At 47.3% G+C, this 15,624-nt stretch overlaps 1 pseudogene; it reads left to right on the top strand.

Moving 5' to 3' along the window:
• The first annotated feature begins 14,132 nt into the window (after positions 1 to 14,132).
• Positions 14,133 to 15,171, top strand: LOC146542925 (uncharacterized; annotated as a pseudogene).
• Positions 15,172 to 15,624: the final 453 nt, after the last annotated feature.

The raw sequence follows: 15,624 nt of genomic DNA, 5'->3' as shown, positions 1-15,624 counted from the left end.
TTTATCTTATCAATTTTATCACAAGCAGACACAGCTCACCCAGCAGAGCTTCTGTTGCCAGCAGGACGATTGTGACCACAGTGGGAAATGGGGCTGTGCCCTGCAGCTACGCCGGACCTTTCAGATGGAGCCCTAATTCCAGAGACAAAATCTCCTACAGTGCTGCCCCTGGAAATGACCCAATTTGCCACCGAGGCTGTGAATAGATGGCAACTCTCATTCCCGGCACGGAGCTTGAAGTCAATGCCAGCGATGTATTTTCTTACAGCAGGCAGCTACAGCCCGGCACACCGAGGAGAGAAGCCAAGGCATTTACCTGCTTTATTTCCCCCGCTGTTATATATCTATTTGTTTATTACAAAGGAAAAGGTGCACGTTTGTTACCCAAAACTGATAAGTTTAGTGCTTTCATTTTATGTTTTGAGCAGTTAAGCCATTCAATGCTTTAAGGGCAGCACTGGTTCCTTATAACTCAGCGCCGACAACAAGAGTGGAAGATAATGGAGCCTAAAGAGAGAGATTTTTCCACTCTCACATTGTTTCTGAAATATGAAGCGATCAAATGCACTCAGTAGAAGGTTTCCATCAGTAAATCTTCAGTAAAAGTGCCTTTAAAAGTGAGATAGAAAAATTGGTGAAAACAAAGACTTTCAGCTTCGGTAAAAACTCACACAAGTTTTGTGACGATTCCTTGCAGGCACTGCGTTGGGATTCCTCCAACACATCCCGAAGGAAAGGGCTGCAGCCCCTCCAGACCTCAGTACTCACACAAGGAACGAATACCCAAGAATGGTTTTGTTGCATTTTCATCCGCGGCGCTTGGGTGCAACAGGGAAGGGTTAATCTGAGCACACAAGATGGGATCTGGGAAGCTGCCTCTGCTGAGGCTTGTCCTGAGCCCCCACCTGCACCTGGTTCTCAGGTGCACCGCCCTCCCAAAATCCTGCTGCTGGTTACAGCACACCTCTGCTGTTTCCAGACTGATGAAAAGTCCTCATCCCTCCTGGGTGTCTGGTTTTAAATTCCTGCTTGGGCACATTTCCTAAGTGCATAGAAATGTAGGACCCAGCTGCACACGCCATCAATAGGATCTTCTACAAAAACTGCCCATGGGCAATTATGCATGGAAAGGGCAATTACACGCAGCAACCCAATTAGCATACTGAAACCAGACCTCTGCCAAGAACTGCATGCACATCTTTAGTGCACTGTTTGGTAAATTGGGCTCTAAAGACATAAATCCTTTCTTCTGATATCAAATCGCTTTTTACTTCTGCAACCAGAAATGGAATGAAGGAATCACATTAGGAAGTTATGAATATCAGAAAGTGAGTATGGCCATAAGGAATGAGGCCATGGGGCTTTTGGGGGCTGGGCAAGGGTTGGGGGAGCTGGGAGCAACAAACCCAGCACGTCTTGGGCTCACCCATATCTTCTGCCAGCACTTCATGGAGCAGTGACTTCCACAGTCAAAGATTTCAGTATTCAATAGCCTGGATTATTCACTAATAAATGGGTTATTCTTGCAGATAAAAATTCAAATGGAGGATAAACCAATTCCATTTGCTCACATATGTCCATACCAATCGAGCGTCTGATGTGTGAATATGCTGCAGCAAGCAGATTCCATTCTTTGCCTTTGCACAGTTGCAAACACGGCCATCAGAGACATTTTTGGTGCTGCATGCCCACAAGAGCTCTGCCAGGGCCAGGGTATGCTTGGGCTGGCACTTGGGCTGCTCCCAGGCACTGCTGGCCATGGCTGTCATGAGGACTGAATGCAGAAATCTGCTGCTTCTTTGCACCACCACCAAGGCCTGGCCCATGAGCCCTGGGCTGGGAATGTTCTCATGTAGCCAGCTCATCTCGATAGCTCTGCTTCTTGCTGTCACAGGTATTCAGACTGGAAAAATAAAGCCACCTTTTATGAAAGTACATTTTAATGAGAGTTTAATGTTCGCGCAGTAAATTTGCGAGCAGCTGGATGTGTTCTTAAGTTTCCCTGACGTCTTTTATTTGTTTAATACATGGGTCTATAAAAGCCATTCCTCTGAGCCTGCTAATGAGCAATGGGGGACTCGCAGAGATTTAAAACCTGGAACGAGGCATCAAAATGAAGAATGCAGCAAAGGCTGCAGAGCGCGGAGCTCCAGATGTGACAGTGGTGCTTTGCAGGGCAGAAGATGGAACAGCAGGTGTGTGCTGTGGTGTCACACACAGTACAGGCTCTGTGACCCCAGAGCTGTGTTTTCCATCAAGCTGATGAAACTGCTTCCTCTGGATCCTACTGAGCTCAGCCTAATGGGAGTGTGGGCATGGGAGGTTTAAGGAGGGGGGTGGGAAGAGATGGGAGCTCTGTGGAAGGCCCTGGTGACTGGAAGTTGATATCCACAGCTGTAGCTGGATTCCAAAATCACCACTGCCGAGTTCTTTGTGAGTAAATGCAGAGAGCACCCTGATGACCCTGCCACCTCCCCATCACAGCAGTGAGAAAGCAGTGCCTGCCTGCAGCCACTGCATTGCACGAAGCCAAGGAAGTGTGGTGGAGCCTCCAGAAGCAGCTGGAGCTGGGGAAGGCGTTCCTTGGAATGCTTTCCATCAGAAAGACAAAGATCATAACTGAAAATAATAATAATAATAAGATTTTCCTAATAAATTTTGCTTTGAGAAATTGTTCAAAAAAAAAAAAATCCTTAGGAAAATAATTTAAACGAGAGTACTTTTTCTTGATGTCTTTAAACAGAGCCTTTTAAGCAATATAACAGCAGGCCATTGATTTTATTCTAAAAGAATTAAAAGCTGGATAATGAAAGTCTTTCATTTCATGAGAAATATTTCTTACTTTAAATTCACTAGAAGAATTTTATGAATTGCTTCAAGTTGACGTGAAATGATTTCCTTTTACATTTCCTTATTCAGGTTGTGCAACAGAGAGAAAAATCAGTTCTTTGCACAGCTTTACTCTTGAATATATTGAATTCCTCTGCGAAGATGGAAAGGAAGGCAATCCTTGCAAACTGAGTAATTCAGATGAATAGTGTCTTCGGAGTCAATTACCGCTGTGCTGAGCTGCCTCTCACTTCTGTCTCATCCGGACTCTCCAGCTCAATTTTTGCTCTCCCCAGAACTTTCCAAAACGTTTTGGTTTTTATCAGTCAATCTAGCAAGGGATCCCTCTGTTGTGCACGTGGATTAACTGGAGCAAAGAACTTTAAAGCAAGTCCCAAATCCCTGAACTGCTGTACTGCATTATAAAACACCTCGCCGACACCGCTGCTTGCTTTGGTCCAAATGGCACCTTCATGAGGCGAGTTACGAGAGCCCCAGGCCTGCTTGGTGTGGACTCAGCAATGGGCAGAAGAGTTTCCCTTTTCCCACAAGCAGACAGTCAAAAGCCTGTCCAGCCCTGAGCCGCTGTGGGGACTCAGGTTCCTTCTTGCAGGCAACACCAATCTAAGGGAAAAGACCATTAAGTGCGTTCGTGTCTCCTGCTGTCCAAAGGGCTTACTGCACAGCACTCTGCCCCACTGGGAGACATAGGGGGCCATGGAGGCATTCAAGGCCAGGCTGGATGTGGATCTGGGCACCCTGGTCTAGTGGTTGGCAATGCTGCCCACAGCAGGAGGGCTGAAACTAGATGATCTTTAAGGTCTTTTTCATCCCAGGCTGTTCTATGATTCTATGGTTCTATCACATCCATTGCAACAGGGGATGCAAAGAAGACAGAGCTAACCTCTTCTTGCAGGTGCGCAGCAATTGGGTGAGAGCTGGTGGACACAAGGGTTGGATATATCCAGGCTGGATATTTTCAGGTTGGATATTTGGAAAAATTCCTTCTCCAAAAGAGTGGTCATATGCTGAAATGGGTGGTGGTGGCCCAGGGAGGGAGCTGAGTCACCATTCCTGAAATTGTTCAAGAAGCGTTCAGATGTTGTACTAAGAGACATGGCGTAGTGGGGAAATATTGGTGGTAGGAGGACGGTTGCAATAGATGATCTTGGAGGTCTTTTCCAACCTCGGTGATTCTATGATTACCATTCATGACAGACAAGCATTTCATTTTCTTGCATGCCCGTTGGTTGAACCAGCAGAACTGCCTGCAGCACCTGTCTGGCAGCCCAAACTCCCCCTGGGTAAGCAGAACCATGAATTTAAAGCACTTTGTCTGCCTGCTGCAACTGTCCACCATGGGCAGAAAAACATTGTATTACCTCCTCCCAGTGTTGCTGTCCATTATATGCCTTCCTGTTTGATCTGGCAACGTGCCGGTGTGCTTCCTATTCTCTATTGCTAGGGAGATCATAAATAAGGCCAATTATTCCTACTGGGGTTGCATTAAGAACCACTACTTCCTGCAGTGCAATGTAAATGCCACTTCCCATTCTTATTTTTATGATTCTTAGCCAGTTACGGATCCATGTTGCTGTGCTTATATCAAAGGCAATTTTAATTTATTTCAAAATTAAAATTTTATGAGAGATTGCATCAGATGCTTTTCTAAAATTCAAATAGACTGCGCCCACCACATTCCCTTCAGCTAGTAACTGTAACTCTACTTCAATAAGATATTGAATTTGTCTGCGTGGTTATTATTTTTTGTATGTGAACCCACCCTCAAAGAAGTATTTTTCTCCTTTTTTTTTCAGACTTAGAAATCCAATGTATGGTAGCTGATTGTCATTTCTGACTTACTGATGAGTAGGACAGTATTTACATTTCTCCTTTTCTTCTGGTGCTCCTCTAATTTCTCAGAAATAAGTCAAGACAAATAAGTGACTCCACCTGGTAGTCCCTTTATCTTCCTAGGATGCATAGCACTTCAGATAGTTGGTTTCTATGTGCTTTACATTTTTCCAAGGGTTTGATTAATTTGCCTCATCTAGTGGTTTTTTTTTATAATTGCTTTCAGTTCATTTATGTATAAAACAGTTCTAATATGAACCTGGCTGCATTGGTTAGACATACATGTCATATTCTACCACATAACCCTGAACAAACCTGTTTTGTTCAGTGAAATGGATGCCCCTAGACCTGTGCAACCTGCAAGGCTGGCTCTCATGCGCTGGCAGGGACATCTCCATCTCCATCTCCATCTCATCTCATCTCATCTCCATCTCCATCTTCATCACCATCTTCATTTCCATCTCCTCTTCACCTCCATCTCCCCCTCCATCTCAATCTTCATTTCCACCTCCACCTCCATCTCCATTTCCCCATGGCTCAGAAGGATGCATGTCAGGGATTTGGGTGTCACTCCATCACAACCTCTCACTGGGATCACTTCAGCTCTCATGTACAGCTTGATGAAAGATGCACATACCTGATGGTTTTGAGAATTTCCTCTGCAAAAGACCCACCTCTTTCCAAGAGATTGAATATTCAGAAACAGGAAAGGACGTCCTGTAACCACCTTGTATCCAGTTCCCTGTTGCTTTGATTACAGTATCATCTTAGTGTATTCTCATCTCAGATGGCTGACTTGCTTTTGTCAATAATAAAAATAAGTAGCAGAACATCCAATGTATTATTGATTAGAAAATAAATATTTTAGTGTTTTTCAATAATTCAACATTGTCTTTAAAAGAAAAAAAAAAACACACCCAAAATCCCATGAACAATGGAGAAAATTTCTCAAGTCCTGAGAGGGCTTTTGGGAAAAATGTAAAAAGGATAAAATCTGTGTTAAAAGCAGATATGCCTTTCCCATTTTTTTAAACATTTTCAGGTTCAATAAAACAGCAGAGGGTTTGATGCACTTAATGACTTGCCTGAGTTGGGAGAGTAAAATATCTTTCATATCTCAATAATTTATCAGAAATAATGTTATAGTGGAAAGTACACAAAGGGTTGCAGCCTGGTGGAGCAAAGCAGAGTATCTACTGCAATACCATGTTTGCAAGTAACTATTTTTATATGCTACCTCTTTCTGTCCTAAAAGAAACTGTCAGCTCCCTCTCCCTGCACAATAGATTGTGCCAGATTTACTTTATTTTTACTCCTAGGTAGAAAAAAGAGGAAAAAAAAAAAAAAAAAAACACCAGAAAATAAAACCCACTTTCTTCTACTTTCTATTGCAATGGACTGTAAAAGCATACACTTGGTGATAGTTGGCTGAACATTACTTGTACCACGTTTCCCATGTTTCTCGGTTGTGCATTTACTGAATGAGCTATCATGCAAGCAATGTACCTAGTCAGAACTATAAAGATCACTGGAAATACATTTCCACTTTTGAAAAGTGACTTTGTGGAAATGGCACCAAGGAATTCAGTCGCTGCTGTCTTTTATCACATTTGTCCTGCTTACAGCTCCAGAGGGACGGTTTCCCTGTGCTTAGTGTTGCATACGGTCATTAGGTTTCTTTGGCTCTGAACCAGTAACCAGTCAAAACTTCAGCACTGACTGTGCTTAAATGACACCCTGTGTCTGTATAAAGGTTATGAGGTGCAAATTTCCCATATAAAGAGAAAAAACTACATCACACTGGAGACTGAGTGCTGACAAAATGGCACCACTGAGCAAAGGAGGGGAGATTCACATGGATCTCTGTCCTCCTCCAGCCCCATAGCCTTTACGCTCCTCCCACACTCTTCTTCACATGGAATGCTTGAGGAGCTCCAAACAGAGCCTTCATGCTCCAGCTCAGCTCAAGGCAGCTAGTGGAGGGTGCAAGCCAAGAAGCAGTGGCAGTGCTGACACCTCCTGGGTCCTCTGGCTCTTCACATTGCTGGTGTGAACTCATGTCGAGCACTCACCCTGCTGGCATTAGGCTGCTTTCATTAGCTATTATTAATATTTTAAGCTAGAACAAAATTAGCTTTGCTCTGCCCAGCCATTCTTAGAAAATGAGAAGCAATTTGATTTTATTCTACATGCAAACTTTCAGTTTATTAACAATTATGTGAGCTAGGGCAGCATGTGTTAGATCTAATTCACAAGAATGGCAAGTGCACTGAAAAAAATGGCCTGGCTGGGGGATGAATCATCAGAGCAGTGAGGCAGGGATGAAACAGGCTACTGATGCTGATTCTCTCTTTGCTGAGTTCCACTTCCTAATGGAGATCAAAGATCCCATAAGAGAGATTTTACGAAGAGACAGTCCCTCATTACAGGGATTGGTTCAGCTTTGAAAAAGCTGAACAAAAAGCATTTAAAAAACAGGATCTGACTCTTCCTCTGGCAGGTGTGTCTGTATCTCCAGCATCCCAAGCAAAGATGTTACAAGCTCATTTCCAGAATTTGCAGGAGTTCTAATGAGACTCTCCAGCTCTCACAGAGGAAGGAATGTAGAAATATCTCATTAGTTTAAATTTAAATTAAAACAACAACAGCAACAGCAAACAAGTGGGGAGGGAAAAGCTCTGAAAAAAGAGCCATCAAAGCAGCGAGGCCGTGAATGTAATTTAAATAACTGACTTCTATGTGACAGAAGTGAGAATAGGGGCAGTGGACTAACTTGGGCTTTGGGTGTCTTGGCTACACCGTGGAGATTGGCTGTCCTCTTCCTGCTGACTTCCAAGGGCAGGCCATGCTCACAGTGAGCTGGGAGCAGTGCTGGATGTTCATCAGTGCCTCATACTTGAGGTAATCCCACTGCCTGGTTTGCAAAGCTGCCACATCACCATTGAAGTCCAAGCAGTCATGTCTACTGGGTGCAGGTTTGGGTGCAGCAATATAAGGACGTAAAGCTATTAGAGAGCATCCAAGGAGGGCTATGGAGATAGGGAAGGGTTCCTCTGTGGGTTCCTTCCAACTTGAGATATTCTAAGTCAGTCTTCCAGCAGCACTTGTGTGGTATGCAGTATCTTTTAAGGACGTCTAGCACTTAAAGGTATCATCTCTGGAACACTCTGGAACATCTCTGGAACACTCTATCCTTTCTTAGCTACCATATAAACATATACAGTTATGCTACCACGAGGTGAAGTCCCATAATGCTGGAATTCCATAATATTGGATTAATTTATGCCACAAACCAGGTCACATAAAAAATAAGATTTGTGTTTCCATGACAAATAAATGTCCACAGTTGGTATCACTCTGCATTGCAACTCTTTTCACCTTCATCCCATTTAGTCAATATTCCCAAAAAAGAAAAAGAAAAGCATTTTTAAGTCCACTTACAGCCCAAACTCTCTGGTCTTCACCAGCATTAGTTTGGCAGAGTTCTGGCCATCCCCTGCCTTCAGCTCCTCTTGGTAAGTGGAGATATCTTTCCCTGGAGCTGAAGTCATCACCATTTCCACCTCCTGCTGCTGCACTCCTCCTTGCAAAGCATGAGAAGAGAGGAATTGAGTACAAGAAGCCTCTGACTTGTTCCCCATGTGCAGCTCTGTTGCTGCAGCCTCAATCAGCTGCACGCCAAACACTTTAGTTAATTGGCAACAAATTGGGAGATGTGAGCTGATTGCAATAAATATTTTATTAATTTGAAGAAACAAAAGGTTGCATCCCTTCTAGCCCAGTTTGATTGTGCACAATTGCACATATTAATATGTAATTGCCACATCAATTGGCAATCGTAGGCTCAGAAGGAGCTCATTAGGAAAAATACTTATGCATGTATCCTCAGTAGGTGTCAATCAGCATCGTGCCATTGAGATCAATGGAGCTAGGCTTATTTATAGAGTTAAAGCTCTGAAATTTCACCTGGAAAATAAACCCTACAGTATGTTCTCATACTTAAGCTGGGCAGAGGAAGAACTGTTTTTTCTCCACACTTTTTATTTACATAAAAACCCTTTTTTTTTTCTATATCTCACCTGTGCTTAGAAACCAGCTATGAGGTTTTTGTGCCAAACACCCCAACTAAAACAAATATTCAAAACCAACAATGCTGCAGTTCTCCACTTCCCATGCTTGCCTTTTCGGTTCCAAACCACCAGCACAGTGCAGGGAGCAGCTCAACCTGGGGGACAGGAAATCATCTTACGCTTCTTCTGTCTCCAGTTCCCAGGTTTTTATGATAAAATCAAATGCAGGCTATGGCAGAAACATGTGTGGCAAAGCAATGACAAGAAGGGTTGAATTATTCATGGAGAATAAATTAGGGAGGAGCACAGCCCCTTCCCGGAGCAGGAAACCTCTGTGCAGGTCCGAAGCAGCTCCAGTTCACTGAGCAGACTTACTGGGAGAACTGGTGCCAGGATTAGGCCCACAGCTTGCAATAAGGCACTAGAGCTGTCACTGCAGCGATGTTTCATTAACAAATGTGGTTTTCATTTTCATCCGAGTGTTGCATAGGAAACCATTGATTTCCACAACATTTCTGATGGGAAAAAGTCAAAATAAAGCACTTCTCTCTCATTTTGATAGGAAAAAAAAAAACCCACATCGCTGACTTAACTGGCTCAATTCCCTTCTCTTTCACTTTTCTGGGTAATTCTGTTGTTCTCACATTTTAGAAACAAAGGAAGCACAATTATATCCAACTAACACTTTTTGTGACATTTTCATTCTGTGCAAAAGGTAAACAATTTTTCTCCTTTTTTTTTTACACTATTTTTTTTTAATTTGAGGATTTTCTGTACAACAGAAATCTCTCTCTTTTTTTTTTTTTCTGAGTAATTTGCCATGTGGATGAGATGAATAATTTTTCTGTCTGTATTTTCCTCCTAAGCTGTTTATTCTGACTTACTAGTCATTCTGCGGGATAGCTGAGCTGTCACTGAAGTCATTTTGGCTTTCCTTCTGCTTCTGGAACAGAGGACAAACTGATTAAACAGAAAAACAACAAACGATGAGCAGCAACGAAAGAAATGTAAATAATTCATAAATACTTGTTTCTGCACATCCTGGCATTGGTGCACAGCGCAGCCGTTCCCCACCAGGAATCTGTTCGTGCAATGATGCTCAAACCCCCTTCCCATCAGTATTTGCAGGCAGCAGCTTGGAAGCAGAGCAGAGTGTTGCAACGGGTTGTACTGAAAGGGAGAAGATAAGGCACAGCAACAGATGTTTTCCCATCTTGAGACAGTGTGATCTGTCTGGTTTTGTTAGTGCTTTATAGGACGTAAAGGTCCATACTTCTGGGAACGCTCAGGGAGAGCAATCTGGAGGTGTGGAGATGGGACTGGGAGGAGTGCTCAAGATGCCAAGCAAGGGTAACCCAACCCCATTCATCACACCCCCAACATGGCATCTCTGGGCCATTATGGCAGCAGCCCCACTAAACATCTCACATGTACATATGTCTCCATCTTAACTTCCAGAAGCATCTAATTTGCCCAAGGAATAGTGCCAGACACTTATCTCAGCATCATCTTCACCTTCACAGTCACTGCGAGCTCCCAGGACCTCACACCCCACTGCACAGAACCAAAGGGTAAGTAGGTAGGTTTAGGTTAGATATAAGGAAAGCAGAACCAGCTGCTGGTGTGGCCCGTGGTCCGCTACAACATACCAGAAAACAAGTGCAGGGCACTCAACCTTCTGTCTGAAGATGTATGTCAGTAAATAACTAATGAAGAATAGATTTAGACTTTCCAGTTTGGCATGGGGACTAAAGTTTTTTCCCATTGTATTGCAATCTCCGTTGCCAGCTCAAAAAAATAATGACAGTGGTAGCTAGATATGAGTGGATACAAGCGGGGTGAGCCCCTGGAGACAGCTTTCCAAGTCACCACAGATTCATCCTTACCTCAAGAAAAATGAGTTTGCTACTGGCTTCCTAATGACCATTTTCTCCCTTGGTTTTCTCTCAGTTGCACCAGCACGGCCAGTTGCTATCCTCTTCCTCTGCAAAGAGGATTGTTATTTGTACAAGGTGGAACAAGAATGAGGTGGAACAATAATGTTCCCACCCCATGGTCTCGCTCTATGCAGCATTCCATAGGAGGACAAAACAAACCCCAGTCACAGGCACACACCTCCTCCAGCCCTTTTCCCAAGGACATTCCAGCAGACAAGTGGGGAGAGTGAGTTTTCCCAGCTGTCACTCCCCTGCTCTGACACCCTTCGCTCTGTTTAACCCAACCTAATTAAGTTCCTTAATTCCATTTCACCGATACACTGTGGGAGCAGGGCTATGTTCCAGCAATGCTAACGAGCCTCAACGAGAAGTTAAAGCACCATTAATGAGTTTAAATGAGTTCTTCCTCAGAGCTCTGTGACCAGCTGGAAGACACCAGCAGTGCACAGCAGGGCAGAGCCAGCCCCAGCTTTGGATCCCTTGTCCCACGCTGGGATTTCAGATCGATCAGAGCCCAAGGAGCCCCCTGATGGAGCCAGCAGCTTCCCAAGCACCACCTGAGCTTTTCCCATTGGAATATTTCAACTAACACTGATTTATTTTTTTCCCTAAATCAGTTCTTGGGACACTTCAGCATGGGGAAAAAGGACGAGGGGAGCGTGCCTAAAGTCCTCAGCAGCTCCTTCCCCTCAGGATCAGTTCTGCAGAGGTAACTGACAGCTCCTTCACCAAGTCACAGAATCACAGAATCACAGAATTGTAGGGGTTGGAAGGGACCTCTAGAGATCATCGAGACCAACCCCCTGCCAAAGCAGGTTCCCTACACCAGGTCGCACAGGTAGGCGTCCAGGCGAGACTTGAATATCTCCAGAGAAGGAGACTCCACAACCCCTCTGGACAGCCTGTTCCAGTGCTCCATCATCCTCACTGTAAAGCAGTTCTTACGCACATTCGTGCAAAACTTCCTATGCTGTAGCTTATGTCCGTTTCCCCTCGTCCTGTCTCCACGTACCACTGAAAAGAGACTGGCCTCACCGCTATGGCCGCCACACCTCAGATATTTATAAACCTGGATCAGGTCCCCTCTCAGTCTTCTTTTCTCAAGGCTAAACAGACCCAGTTCACTTAGCCTTTCTTCATAGGGGAGATGCTCCAGGCCCTTCACCATCTTTCTGGCCCTCCGCTGGACTCTTTCCAAGAGATCCCTGTCTTTTTTGTACTGGGGAGCCCAGAACTGGACACAGTTCTCCAGATGAGGCCTCACCAGGGCAGAGTAGAGGGGGAGGATCACCTCCCTCGACCTGCTGGACACGCTCTTCTTAATGCACCCCAGAATGCCATTGGCCTTTTTGGCCACGAGGGCACACTGCTGGCTCATGGCCAACCTGTCGTCCACCAGGACGCCCAGGTCCCTCTCTGCAGAGCTCCTCTCCAGCAGCTCCTCCCCCAGCCTGTATTGGTGCATGCAATTATTCCTCCCTAGGTGTAGGACCCTACACTTGCTTTTGTTGAACCTCATCCGGTTTCTTACTGCCCAGCTCTCCAGCCTGTCCAGGTCTCGCTGAATGGCAGCACAGCCTTCAGGCGTGTCAGCCAATCCTCCCGACTTCATATCAAACTCGCTGAGGGTGGCCACTATCCTCTCATCAAGGTTATTGATGAAGATGTTGAACAAGACCGGACCCAGCACAGACCCCTGGGGGACACCACTGGTTTCAGGTCTCCAGCCAGACTCTGCACCACCAGCGACGACCCTCTGCGCTCTGCCAGTCAGCCAGTTCTCAACCCACGTCACTGTCCACTCGTCTATCCCGCACTCCCAGCTTTCTTTTCTCCAGGCTGAACAAGCCCAGCTCCCTCAGCCTGTCCTCATAGGGGAGGTGCTCCAGTCCAATCATCTTCGTGGCCCTCCTCTGGACCCTCTCCAACAGCTCCCTGTCTTTTCTGTAGTGAGGCCTCCACAGTTGGACGCAGTATTCAGATGGGGCCTCACAAGAGCAGAGTAGAGGGGGACAATCACCTCCCTGCCCCTGCTGACCATCCTTCTTCTGATGGAGCCCAGGATCCCATTTGCTTTCTGAGCCGCAAGGGCACACTGCTGGCTCATGTTAAGCTTTTCATCTATCAAGACCCCCAGGTCCTTCTCCACAGGGCTGCTCTCAAGGACTGCTCTTTCCAGTCTGTATGGATGCCTCGGATTCCTCCGGCCCAAGTGCAAAACTCTACACTTTGCCGTGTTGAATCTCATCAGGTTCACTCAGGCCCACCTTTCGAGCCTCTTGAGGTCCCCTCTGAATGGCATCCCTTCCTTCAACCATGTCGACCGCACCACTCAGCTTGGTGTCGTCAGCAAACTTCCTGAGGGTGCGCTCGATTGCATCATCGATGTCATTGATAAAGATGTTAAAGAGCACCAGTCCCAAGACAGAGCCCTGGGGGACACCGCTCGTTACTGGCCTCCACCTGGACATAGAGCCATTGATGACCACCCTCTGTCTGCGGCCTTTTAACCAGCTTCTTATCCATTGAGTGGTCCATCCATCAAATCAACATCTCTCCAATTTGGAGACAAGGATGTGGTGGGGAACCGTGTCAAAGGCCTTGCTCAAGTCCAGGTAAATGACACCGGTCACCTTTCCTTGTCCATCGATGCCGTCACTCCATCAATGAAGGCCACCAAATTGGTCAAGCATGACCTTCCCCTGGTGAAGCCGTGCTGGCTGTCAGAGATCACACGCCCATCCCTCATGTGATCAAGCATGTCATCCAGGATGATCCGTTCCATGATCATCTCAGGCATCTCAGGCACAGAGGTGAGACTCACCAGCCTGTAGTTCCCGGGGTCCTCCTTGCTCCCTTTCTTGTAAATGGGAGTGACGTGACCCTTCCTCCAGTCATCCGGGACCTCACTTGACAGCCCCGACTTTTCAAATGTGATGGAGAGAGGCTCGGCAACCACCTCAGCCAGCTCCTTCAGAACCCTGGGGTGAACATGGTGTGCACGTGTGACAGCAGGACATGTGATGTACATGTGACACATAACACGTCACGTGACTCACACAATACACACACGTCATACACATGACCTGCACATGTCACATGACCCCCACACATCACATGACCCACACATCACATGACACATATGACATCCAGAAGTCACATGACATGCTTCCAAGGGGCTGCTGTCTGTGTGCTGCTGCACAAAGCCACGGGCACACCTCACCTGCTCTGTCTTCAGTATGGTACTCCTCTGTGCCATTTAAGCCCTCCGCCCCCCTGGTGCGTGCTGCCACGCAGTCACAGAGCTGGGGCTCTCAGGGCTCTGGAAGTCAACGGTTTCACCAGCCAACCTCTTCCTCGTTCCCCGTCCCTGTTTTGCACTGGGATTCCAGGCTTATGGTTTACCCTTCAGAAAGAAAAGACGCAACAACTGCTCATTTTAGGGTGCATGAAAGGGTTTATTGAGAGTGCCCAGATCCCCCCGCGCCCTCTCTGTGGCAGCAGGGCCATCCCGGCGCCGTCCTCGCAGCCTCACAAGCGAGGCCCGTCGGGGTGCCGCGCGTGCTCTCCGGCGCCCATCTGCCGCTCCCGCGCCACCCGCCTCAGCCATTCGCGGTCTTCGTCCTCCCGCGGCGGTTCTTCAAAGCGGCTGCGCTGGTTGAGCTCCCCGTGCCAGGAGGAGCTGCGCACCAGCCGCCGGGGGGACCTGGAGCGGCTGCGCGGCGGGCTCCGTGCTGGGACGCTGCGGGACCGCCGGGCAGATCTCGTCTCCCGCCGCTCCCTGGTGCGCTGCAGCCTTCCCTGGGGCCGGCGGGTCGGGGGCTGAGCCGAGGGGCGCCAGTCAAGGCGCTGTTTGCCAAAGATCCTCTGGCGGCACAGGGGGCAGCTGGGGTTGTTGGCAGTCCACTGTTGGATGCACACCCTGCAGAAGATGTGCCTGCAGGGCAGAGCGCGGACGGTGTCCACGATGCGGTCCAGGCAGATGGGGCACCGCTCCTCGCGGGCCTCCACCGGCCAGACCCACGCCTTGCGCCTCGGGTTGGGAGCCGCCTCCTGGCTCATGGCTGCGGCTGCCCTGGCGCTGTGGGGCTCCAAGGATGGATTTGGAGCCCCAAGGATGATGGATTCGCTGGAGGTTGCCTCTTGCGGAGCAGTCGGCAGCCTCTGCGCCTCCACTCGCAAATCGCTCGCAAGACTGCTGTCTCACGCACTGGCAAGGTCTCAGTGTCTCGTGCTCCCACAGGAAGACGCTCACACCTCGAGAGTCGCCAGCAAGACTCAACGCAGGCTGGGCCCGCTGGCTATTTGTAGGCACCCGGCGCACTGTGAGGTCACGGGCTGACTGTGACTCTGCGATGCCGTCACCAAGTGCGCACATAGGTGGAGCTTTGCTGTCCGGTTGCCGTGGCGTTCCTATTGTTGGCATTTGCCTGCCCGAGTCCACCCAAGGACTTTCAATGGGACATTTTCACAAGCGGTGACAAATAAAGGATTGATTGAAGCAACCAATGGAATGGACTTGGTGTTGCCATTGATCAGTGCTGTAGCTGTGACCGTGCTGGTGTTTGATAGCAGTGCTAGCAAAGTGAATGCTATCCTGGGTATTTTTCACCAAGAAGTGAAGGGGCAGTGCTTAGCAAGAAGGGATCCCTGTCTTGGTGGGGAAGGAGCAGCGCAGCTTCTCTGTTTCTCTTGTCTCCTTAATCTCTCTCCCCGCCCCTCCTCTGCACCCTCCAGCACTTTCCCTCACATCCTAACCTCATCTGTTCCCTTTTGGGGTGACTCTTAACGTGTCTTGGGTGGAGAGTCATGAACATCAGTCGTGTGTTTATAGCACGTTCCTCTTGGAGGGTGTTATCCTACTCAGGGTATGAACTTTAATATTTCCTTCAGCCTGCTCCATGTCAGTTGTCAGTCATTGGTTCTCCTGTCTT

Source organism: Meleagris gallopavo, chromosome 22, assembly GCF_905368555.1.
Source record: "Meleagris gallopavo chromosome 22, MGAL_WU_HG_1.1, whole genome shotgun sequence".
NCBI lineage: Eukaryota > Metazoa > Chordata > Aves > Galliformes > Phasianidae > Meleagris > Meleagris gallopavo.
The sequence above is the reverse complement of the archived record's forward strand: the minus strand, read 5'-3'. Positions and strand labels throughout refer to the sequence as shown.